Source organism: Electrophorus electricus, chromosome 9 (genome assembly GCF_041902795.1).
Source record: "Electrophorus electricus isolate QZ-2024a chromosome 9, ASM4190279v1, whole genome shotgun sequence".
In the NCBI taxonomy this organism is placed as follows: Eukaryota; Metazoa; Chordata; class Actinopteri; order Gymnotiformes; family Gymnotidae; genus Electrophorus; species Electrophorus electricus.
Window position 1 is genome coordinate 19,941,825 of NC_137505.1, and position 10,417 is coordinate 19,952,241.

At 38.4% G+C, this 10,417-nt stretch overlaps 1 pseudogene; it reads left to right on the forward strand.

Annotated features, from left to right (window-relative positions):
• Positions 1-1,203: 1,203 nt before the first annotated feature.
• Positions 1,204-3,668, forward strand: LOC145659226 (protein mab-21-like 3; annotated as a pseudogene).
• The last annotated feature ends 6,749 nt before the right edge of the window (positions 3,669-10,417 follow it).

Genomic DNA, 10,417 nt, shown 5'->3' on the forward strand with positions numbered 1-10,417 from the left:
TATCTACCACACCATGACAGATTAAGCAACGTTCTGGTTAATTTTTCTGACATTCTTAAACTTATTCTGACTTTACATAATATAATTACAGGGGTTGATCATTTGTATTTTAATATACAATGAGCTCGCTATAGAGTTACTACTGCAGCTAAGTTATATTTAGCCACCTCTAAGTCAATTGCTCCATCTTCATAGAAATGTATTCATGATAGTTTATTGATATTTTGTTGTTCTGATAGATATCCAGATGGTTTTCAAAGGGGTCATTCAAGTCCATTCAAACAATATCTTTACTGGCTGCAGGAAAGCATTAACACTGTGTGTAAATGGGGGAATTTCTCTTGGTTTGGTGAGCTATCAATACAAGAAAACCAGAGTAGTGTTTGTCCAGATTCTGTTTACTTCGACATCTTTGATCACCTGGGTCCTAAATAACTCAGCAACTTTTTCCTCGTGTTCTGACAGATTCTCTTCGGTCATGCTTCTACATCTGTAGAATTTAATGTAAATATTCTCTCTTTTTTTTTTCTTCTTAAGGCAACATAGTACACACCATCAAATATACAGGCTATACAAAAATTATAGCATATAACAGAGTGCACATATATACATTTGCTATGGGGATTTACGAAAGAACACAAAAGTATTAAAGTGCATACTGTGTTTGTATCCTTTTTTTTTTTTTTTCTAAATATGGCTGAATAATGTAATATAATGTTGCATCTCCTTTTCAATGGCAACAGAAATTGGCTGATAATTCATCTGATAATTTATATTACTGAACATAAGACTTAACCATTAAAAATATAAGATGTATGTATGTTATATGGATTAGAACACAAAACAAAAGTTTTACATGGACACACACACAAGGCTCTGGGGCTCAAAAGCAGAGAAGACTTAGCCAAGAAATTATGGGAATGTGAAATCATGAACAGAGGACCTTGACCACTGTTTACAATATCAGGTGACACAAGTAAATGCACAGAGCTTCTGCATTTATATATAAATCTAAACAATGTTTTAGGGCTGTGGTTCTGTGATTCACTGTTCTAAATTTATCGTATTAAATATTAGATTTATATTAATAATTGATATTTATTGATATTAATGTTCCTTATGTGATAGAATTTTAAAAAATTGCATAGATAGATAGATAGATAGATAAGGATAAGGAAGATACAATTGCAAAATAATGCACATATGGTAATTGCGATATACCAGCATAGTAAAATTAGTGGTTTGTTCCCAGGTGGACCTCAACAAGTCTCTGAATCGGTAGATGAAGTGCAAAAGATAATCAAAGACTTCACTGTAGCTCAAGGAATGGCCACTTCCAGTCCATTAAGAACTGTGGAGTTCACAATGACTACTTCAAAGTACAAAGTTTTTTCATCAATTTAATATGTAAATATTCATTAATCGATTATAGATAATATATTGTAGCTTTACCATGTTATCTCTAGGATCAGCCTACCTTATTGACAAAATAGACTGCATTGGGGGAGGTGTACTTACAACCTAGTCATTCAGGTTAGAAAGAATGTCTTCTTCATCTCATTACACAGCATGATTATTGCAAGACTTCAGTAGGGTACATTTACATTTTTGGGTACTTTTACACAAAGTAAAGTATGAAAAAGAGTCAATCTGGGCTGGGCTTCCCAAAAGCATCATAAAGCAAAGATCTTTCAATGGTAGAGAGAGTATTACACTGAACACTCTCTCTCTCATTTAAGATGATCTTAATGCTATGATGATTTGGGGAATCGGGGCCCAGAACAGTGATTATCAAAGATTCCAAACCTTACGGTTTTAGCGGATTCACTGATATTATTTGACCTTAATGATTTGCGTGTATCCCCCGGTGCTGACGCCCACCCTTTTCCTAATTTCTCTGCCTTTGCCGGGCCTGATGGGCTATACGGGAGGGAAGGGGAGGGAATGTTGGTACTACACCCTCAGCAGCCCCCACGCACTCTCCCCCGCCTGAAAGCAAGAGGAGATGCACAAGTGGCTGGAGCGCGAAGGCTTTGCCAACCTCTCACAGCGGTGGAATGGTGCCTGCATGGCCATCGAGGGTGACATTGTGACCACCAAAGTGGCCTGTGTCTTCAAGGAGCAGGTAGAGGCAGCTATTAAGACCTGTGGACTGACTGGTGAGATAAAGTTTCTTATTAATTTCCTTATGATCTGATAGAGTCAGGCAGCAGGCTTCTTTTGAAAGGTAATGCTGTTTGATTTGTACAAAAACATGCACCCGAGGAACTGAGGGAAAAAAAAAAACAGCCATATACACCGCTCCCCTGATTGTCTATTGTTCTGTACTAAACAATATAGTGCTGACTGTAAATGATTTTGTTTGAAATTGAAAAAGAGAAAATTGATTGGAAATTCACAAGTGGTTGATAGTTTGCCCTGAGTTCACTCTAGTAGTCATTTATTTTATTTATTTATTTTTTACTACTGCTAACTGTTGGTTTTATATTCTAACAGATTCCATTACACCATTAGTGAATGTGGATGGAGACTAAATGCAATGGGTACAATTGTGGTGTCTAGATGCTTGTTTTATGTTTGTGCTGATGAATTTGGTCTTTCAGGCAGAAAATCAGGAATTACACAGGAAATCTGTAGAACTCTACTGAACCATTAAGCCATGCTTTAGGAACTCACACTGCCTATGCTTGCCTCTGACACATTGTTTGTGTAGCTAACATGCAAACACTCATACAGACATGGCCAAACCCAAACCATTACTTCTGGGACAAACTGAAGTGATGGTTTTGTTCACTTTCTTCATGAATATTTTCTTCACTTGGCTGTGGTAGGGAAGGTGAGTGCACTGGGCACGACGGATTCTATAGTGCATGTCACCGTGGAGACCTTGGAGGTACATATTATGGCAGAGCTGGCTTCAGACGTTGGCCTTCTGCTGAGCACATCAGCTGCATTAAGGTCAGGAATGGATGGGTGAGAAGGGGAGGTGGTGGGATGGAGCTCCTACCAGTTCATAAAAATTCACTTCTATTTACTTACCCTAGATTAAGTGGGAAGGGGATTTTCTGGACTGGAAATTCAGATCAAATAGCATGTAATTTTAAGATAAGAGGAATGTCAATAACAATTGCCCAGATTAGTTGGATTTCAAAGGAGAGGAGACAAAAAAATAACTAAGAAGGTAGAGGTAGTTGTAGATAGCGTTTTCTGAACACAGTGTCTCCTTGAACTTTTCGGTCGTTTGGCTTCATTCTCAAGGCCGCTTCCAGTTACCACTGGCTGCTGTCATTCCCACTGGCAGAGCAGGTACTGCTGGGAAATATAGACAAAGATGGTGGCTGTGGTAGGAAGTGTTACCCCCCCCCCCCCCCCCCCATGGCTGTAGTCACTGCTGTTCTGGGCATGTGAGAGGTACCCACGTGCCAGGTTTCAGACGAAACCTGATGGAGGTTTTGCTATACCTGGTGCAGAAGCTGCATAAGTGTGTGTGTGTGTCCCAGCACTACCTCAGACACTACCTTGTATGCACCCACAACCTGCTGAAGTACACCAGCATCAGTGAGCTGGGTAACATGGTCAAGAAGATCTCCGACTTCCTGGATGACCCAAGTGCCTATATCTATTACGAGCGTGTCTTCTTTCTCATTACAAAAGGGGATAAAACATAACAAACCCATTACAGCTTACGTAAGCACAAAACATTGACTTGTAAAACATGAATACTTCAAGAATAAACACTCATAAATGCCTTCATAAGTATTTATTTAAAGTCTTATGAATCGTATATATTGATATCCTTCATGTAAAATTTTACCATTAGTGTTAGAACGACTTTATGTTTATAGTCAGTGAATGCCTCACTTTCAAATATTTTGCTAGGAAGATTCAGTAATAGGAACAAAATACATATATGGCAGGATTAGATAATTAAACATGAAACAAAATAACATAATGAATGTTTTTCACACATAATATCCTGCATGCCCTGTTTTCTATGCCTTGATCTTATGACGCATCCAATGTTCAAACAGTACCTTAACAGTCCACCAGGGGTCCCTGTCACTATATAGTATTTCGAATTAACACCTTCCTGTTCTGCCCTTCATTTAGTTACATTCTAGATTGTTTCACTATAGATTTAATAAGTGTACATTTTTAAAACACTGTTTTAACTGCAATTAAGATGTTTGTTTTGACAAGCCACTCACGCAAATGAGTCACATGTTTTAAAGTTACAGCAAGCTCAGGCCGTGCTGTAGTAAGGTGACGTGCTATGGGTGGAGGTGACAATTGCAGTGAGAAGAAGTAAACCACACAAGACTGAGCTGTCAGATGTGGCGCAGTTAACACTTCTTTAGATTGTGTGCAAAAATGGTTGCTTTTCAATTCTGGATGGTATATTATTTCATTTCAAATCAAACTAAGCTACAGTAACAAAACAATCAAAACTTTAACAGATCTGTGCATTGTTTGTTTTGGGGGTTTTTTTGTCCACATTTTACCCTCGCCATCTTATTTTTATGGTTAGTTCTGCTTATATACAATATATAATCTGAATATATAAGGGTTCAGAAATGCCATGTAATATTCTGCTGTAAATTGTATGCTTTTTGGTTTGTGCTTCTGGAGCTGGGCTAATGAAGACAAGGTAGGGCAAGTTTAGTTATATAGCACTTTTCATACATAGTGGCAATTCAAAGTGCATTACATAAAATAGTTGTTATACATAAATAGTACTATTGATTGAAATGTAAAAGATACAATTAAAAACAATTTATTTAAATGGAACAAATAGAGATTTAAATAAACTAAGAACTGAATAAATTAAAAATGAAAATAAAACTGCATTGTAATGCTGAAAATTAAATATTAAAAGTACAGCTTTATAACAGATAAGAGGACAGTGCTTAAACTGAGCTGAAAGCCTGGTCAAATAAGAATTTTTTTTTTTTTTTAATACAGATTTTAAAGGCTTCTAGTGTCAGGACTCTCCTAATATTCTCTGACAACTGGTATCATTTAAAAACAGCATAATAGCTAATTAGTCTTTATTGTGAGCAGGTATAACTAACTCTGTAACAGCTAGCAAGAAATAAATTGCTACCCGAAATGTCCATGCATAGCATTGCAATGACTAGGTATACAAATATATTAAACCTCAGAGACATGGCATAACTCTCATCAGGTGGGACCATGGCTAAAGGTGCATGTTGTCTTGGCAACAGTAAAGCAGGTTCCAGGGAGGGTGGTTAAAATCTTCTCTGTTCCACTTTTCTTTGGTCACCGGTGGCACAGGTAAAATTTAACTGCCTTAGTAGCCATGCACTGCTAAGTAAAATGGTTTGTATCAGTTTCCAGTCACATCAAGAATGCTTTTTTGATATCATGAAAAATGTAAAACAAATAAATAAACACAGAAAGGATAACCCATCAAAAGTCCAAAATGGGCTATTTCTGCTTTTAGATCCGCTCTGTTCTTAAAGCAAGACTATGCTATTATTGCAGCTGTGCCTATTATGACATGAGAAGAACAAGACTGAACAAAGCCAACAATGATTCCCTATATCAAAAACACAAGCTAATGTGAATATGAGTTCCATTCTAAATGTATACCAATGTCCCTGTGTGGTCAGAAAGTGTCGGCGCGACCAGTGTTTCTTACACCTGGTTGAGGAATAGTCCTGCCCTGCACGCCTTAGGGTTCCATGCTTGTCATCAGCTAATTAAAAAGGCCTTGAGGAGAGCGATAGACCAGGACAGAAAAACACTTCATTGTCATGCAAAGTTCAAATTTCGTATTCAGATAGCTACCTTTGGTGTGAAGCGCATTTGCGCCCTCTGCTGGTACAATCGCTGTTTTCTTTTGAAACAGGCTCCTCAAAGAGCAGGTCTCCCCTTGTGTCATCGACAGTTATCATTCGTGATGTCGTCTGGCTGCGCATCTTAGAGACGGCAAAGTTCATTTGGACAATCGAAGGATCTCTTTCATTAGGCTTTGTCTTCATGAATTCTGCTTTTGTGATCTTGGTGCTTTTGTTTCATTCATTTTTTTCCCCCCAAAAGGAACTGAACTTCCTGTCTGTTCAGTCCCCATTGGGGCTACTTGGAAAGAGCTGCCGTCAGGGTCTCACACATTGTTGGGAGTGTTTTGGACCGTAGAGACACCAATCGAGTTTATATTTATGGCACAACAATAGTATATATTTATATAGATTAACATTATAAGTGATTCCATTGGAATTGCTAATATTAAACAAACATCATCACTGGTCACTGTTATAGTACAGAAAAAGGAAAAAAACAGCATTTTTGTGCTTCTGCTTTTATTTGTGTGTGTGTGTGCGAATGTGTGTGTGAATGTGTGTGTGTTCAATGCCATGCTGCCCCTTCATTGAGTATATAGAAACAAGAAGCCCTTTGTTTTGGGTGCCAGACTCAGTGTGGGAAATGCAATATTCTCTCTCTCTCTCTCTCTCTCTCTCTCTCTCTCTCTCTCTCTCTCTCTCTTTTGGTCTTTCTTTTTTTGGCGATTATTAACTCTTCAGTGTGATCATGGATCTCGTCCTGGTGACCTGAGACTGATGATGTGCCGATACAAGCTTAGTGCAGGAGGAATGTGGCCTGCCTAGTAATGTCAGTGGCCAACGAAACCTTTCCATGGTTGGCTAAATAATAGGGAACCCCTCTTTCCTTATTGTTTACTCTCTCTTTCTCCAAGGTACTGAAAAGACGTTGATTATGCATCACATCCTGCTGAGGCTGCATTTAATGGTTTCAGTGTTAAACTGTTTTCTACATTCAGAGTGGGGTGAAGAATTATAGCAAGGCATATAGAATAGACCCATTTCCCACAGTCACAGACCTGAGCAACACGTTACAGCTCTTAGTTAGCCTAATGATCACTATTGCACAGATAAGGTGTTGATGAGATCAATAATGTCACTGACAGAGGTTGGCAGAATAACCAGAAATTACTCAAGTAAACATATTGTTACATTAAAATAATATTTACTCAAGTAGAATTAAAAGTAGTTATTTAAATTATTATTATTATTTTAATTATTAAAAAAGGACATATCTAGTAAAAATTCTAATTAAATAGTAAATTTTTTCATCTGATAATATTTAATAACACTGGGAAACTAAATTTTAACTTTTATTGTTCCACAATCCAAACTAGCTGGACCTTATAGAACTTTGTATGCTGAATTTGAATCTTTCTATGTGAATTAGAAATTTTTGATCTATTGTGATAGAGCAATTAAATTTTACATTATTTAATGTTATATATTACATAAATAAGTTATTACACTTAAAATATGTACAAAGGTCCTTTGTTTGATTTTTCACCCATTTGATCTCAGGAACATCACTCCCAGTGTCTAGCAGTAGTCTGCCAACATAGAGGGGCTCCAATTTCCTTACTACAGGCCTAGAAGAAATGCAAGCATACTTAAACAATAACAGCAACAACAAAAAACAAAACAAACAAGAAAACAAAACAACTGCATGATGGAGAAATTCGGAAACATTTTGAATCTGCATAAAAAGAAAGATTGTCATTGTTGAATGGTCTACCACCGAGCAGGACACTTCCACGGTAGACCGTTTGTCTACCTTGTTCCCAATCACCTGAGTACTGACTGGAGACACCTGCTCCTCATCAATGTGTCTCCCTATTTATACACCCGCAGGCCCCAAAGAACAACGCTGTGTATTAGTGGCCAAGAGGACTATGGAGCTCCCTCAGTGCTTCTCAGTGGATTACTTTATCATGTACCTTGATTATGATGGAAAATAAAGAGCATGTTAGCTCAACTTCGCATCTTGCTTCTTCTGTGCCGTCACCGTCACAAAGATAAGAAATAGATACATAGGAAACAAGTATTTTTCTTGCTTGGGACAAAATCTTTTTTAACCAGTGTAATTAAAGCACAGCCTGATTTATGCAACACATTGAAAGCCCATTTCAATGTCCTAAAGATAATTTCTCTTGAAATTAATTTTAATAACCCTCCCAGATCCCATACAGGGATCTTAGTAACCCTCGCAGATCCCATACAGAGATCTTAGTAACCCTCGCAGATCCCATACAGGGATCTTAGTAACCCTCCCAGATCCCATACAGGGATCTTAGTAACCCTCGCAGATCCCATACAGGGATCTTAGTAACCCTCCCAGATCCCATACAGAGATCTTAGTAACCCTCGCAGATCCCATACAGAGATCTTAGTAACCCTCGCAGATCCCATACAGGGATCTTAGTAACCCTCCCAGATCCCATACAGAGATCTTAGTAACCCTCGCAGATCCCATACAGGGATCTTAGTAACCCTCCCAGATCCCATACAGGGATCTTAGTAACCCTCGCAGATCCCATACAGGGATCTTAGTAACCCTCCCAGATCCCATACAGAGATCTTAGTAACCCTCGCAGATCCCATACAGAGATCTTAGTAACCCTCGCAGATCCCATACAGGGATCTTAGTAACCCTCCCAGATCCCATACAGAGATCTTAGTAACCCTCCCAGATCCCATACAGAGATCTTAGTAACCCTCCCAGATTCCATACAGAGATCTTAGTAACCCTCCCAGATCCCATACAGAGATCTTAGTAACCCTCCCAGATCCCATACAGAGATCTTAGTAACCCTCCCAGATCCCATACAGAGATCTTAGTAACCCTCGCAGATCCCATACAGGGATCTTAGTAACCCTCCCAGATCCCATACAGGGATCTTAGTAACCCTCGCAGATCCCATACAGGGATCTTAGTAACCCTCGCAGATCCCATACAGAGATCTTAGTAACCCTCGCAGATCCCATACAGGGATCTTAGTAACCCTCCCACAGTCCAGGTTGTGACAACAAGGGAAGTTGAATGAAATGCACAAAATGTGCATTAAAATGAAAGTTATTTAAAAAGTAAGGGAGGAACACAGATGAATATAATTGAAAGAGTAAGAGTATAAAGCAGCCTCTTTTAAAATAACTCTTAAAAGTGCACTTTATTTATAAGAGTAATGAAGAAAAGGTAATGAAGTAAATGAAGTGTGTTATTACATAGCTGCATTAAAAAATGGAGACATTTCTGACAGTGAAGAGCAAGTAAGATGTGGTGTGAGAGACTGGAGACAAAGGAAGCTTATCCTCCAGACAAAAAGAGGGACTTCAAAATGAAGTGATACTGGTGGAAAACATGAAAAGAGGAATTTCCAGCTTAATGACAGTTGCGCAGTAGCAAGGCAGGCCAAGGAAGGAGTGATTCGGGGAGAATGAATGTGGTGGATGCACAGAGACAGTAAGCAAATGTGCTATGGAAGTGAAAGAGTCACCAAAGACAGATAAAACAACAGGGAAAATGTAAAAAAAAAATAAATCACACAGGCTCTCTCAGGAAGCCTGCCACCTCAGCTGAAGTGCCACAAGTCCAGGCCTTGTTCTGGTGTTTTGTTTGGCCTTTTTTAAAAAAACCAAAAAAATGCCTTTGCCTTTGAAAAGACAAAAAATAGTTATTATGGCATATTGCCATGTCAGCCTTACTTTCTGAAAGATTTAGAGAGTAATTAGTAAAAATGATAACCTCTGTTTATATTAAAAGTGGTAGAGAGAAAGTAAGAGTAAAAAGGTATAGCAGATCAATGGTAAAGCAGGGCTGTTTGGCATGTTTTAAGCAGCACTCATCTGATAAAGTTTATTTACTGATGTATGTCAGGCTATATGATACTTTATTAACTATTGTAACTATAAATTCATCAAAGCAATCAATCAGTTCAAAAACCTTTATATAGTTTTAGATTGTAGTAAAGTAAACAAGGCTTCTTAAGCCGCTTTTCCTCATGCTATGTTTCTCAATGATGTTGGCCACATCTGACCTAAATGACAACTAGTACTCATCATACCATCGAAAACCTGAAATATGAAATTCCTTTGTTTGCCAATTTTGTATTATCCTCTGAGTACAGAAAGGCAAAATATTTTCCTAGATTTCTTGTCATACTGTAGGAATGGATTATTGTTTTTAAAATACATGTTCAGTCCCTCAGCTGTCAAACATCTATGTGACCTATAGTCCCATTCCTGTTCTAGTTCATTTTGCTACTGTTAAATGGTCTTTGACACTGCATCAAAGCAAGTCAGAAAACAAAAGGTCCTGCTAATCTTGGACAGAGCATTGAATGTCTCCAGCTGCTCCTCTAGGTGGGGATGAAATGCCCTTTTTTTGCAGGTTGTCACTCTGACAGGCCTCTTCTCCCAGTGTGAATAAGGCTGTGTCGTTATCTGCAGGCTGTCTGCAGTATGCCACAGCTCACACGACTCCTAAGCAGAAGTTTCAGGAAGATAAAGGACTGGACAGAGCAGAGATGTCTGAGTGGACGTTCTAAGAAAAGTGCATTCAAGTGCATTAGCACATA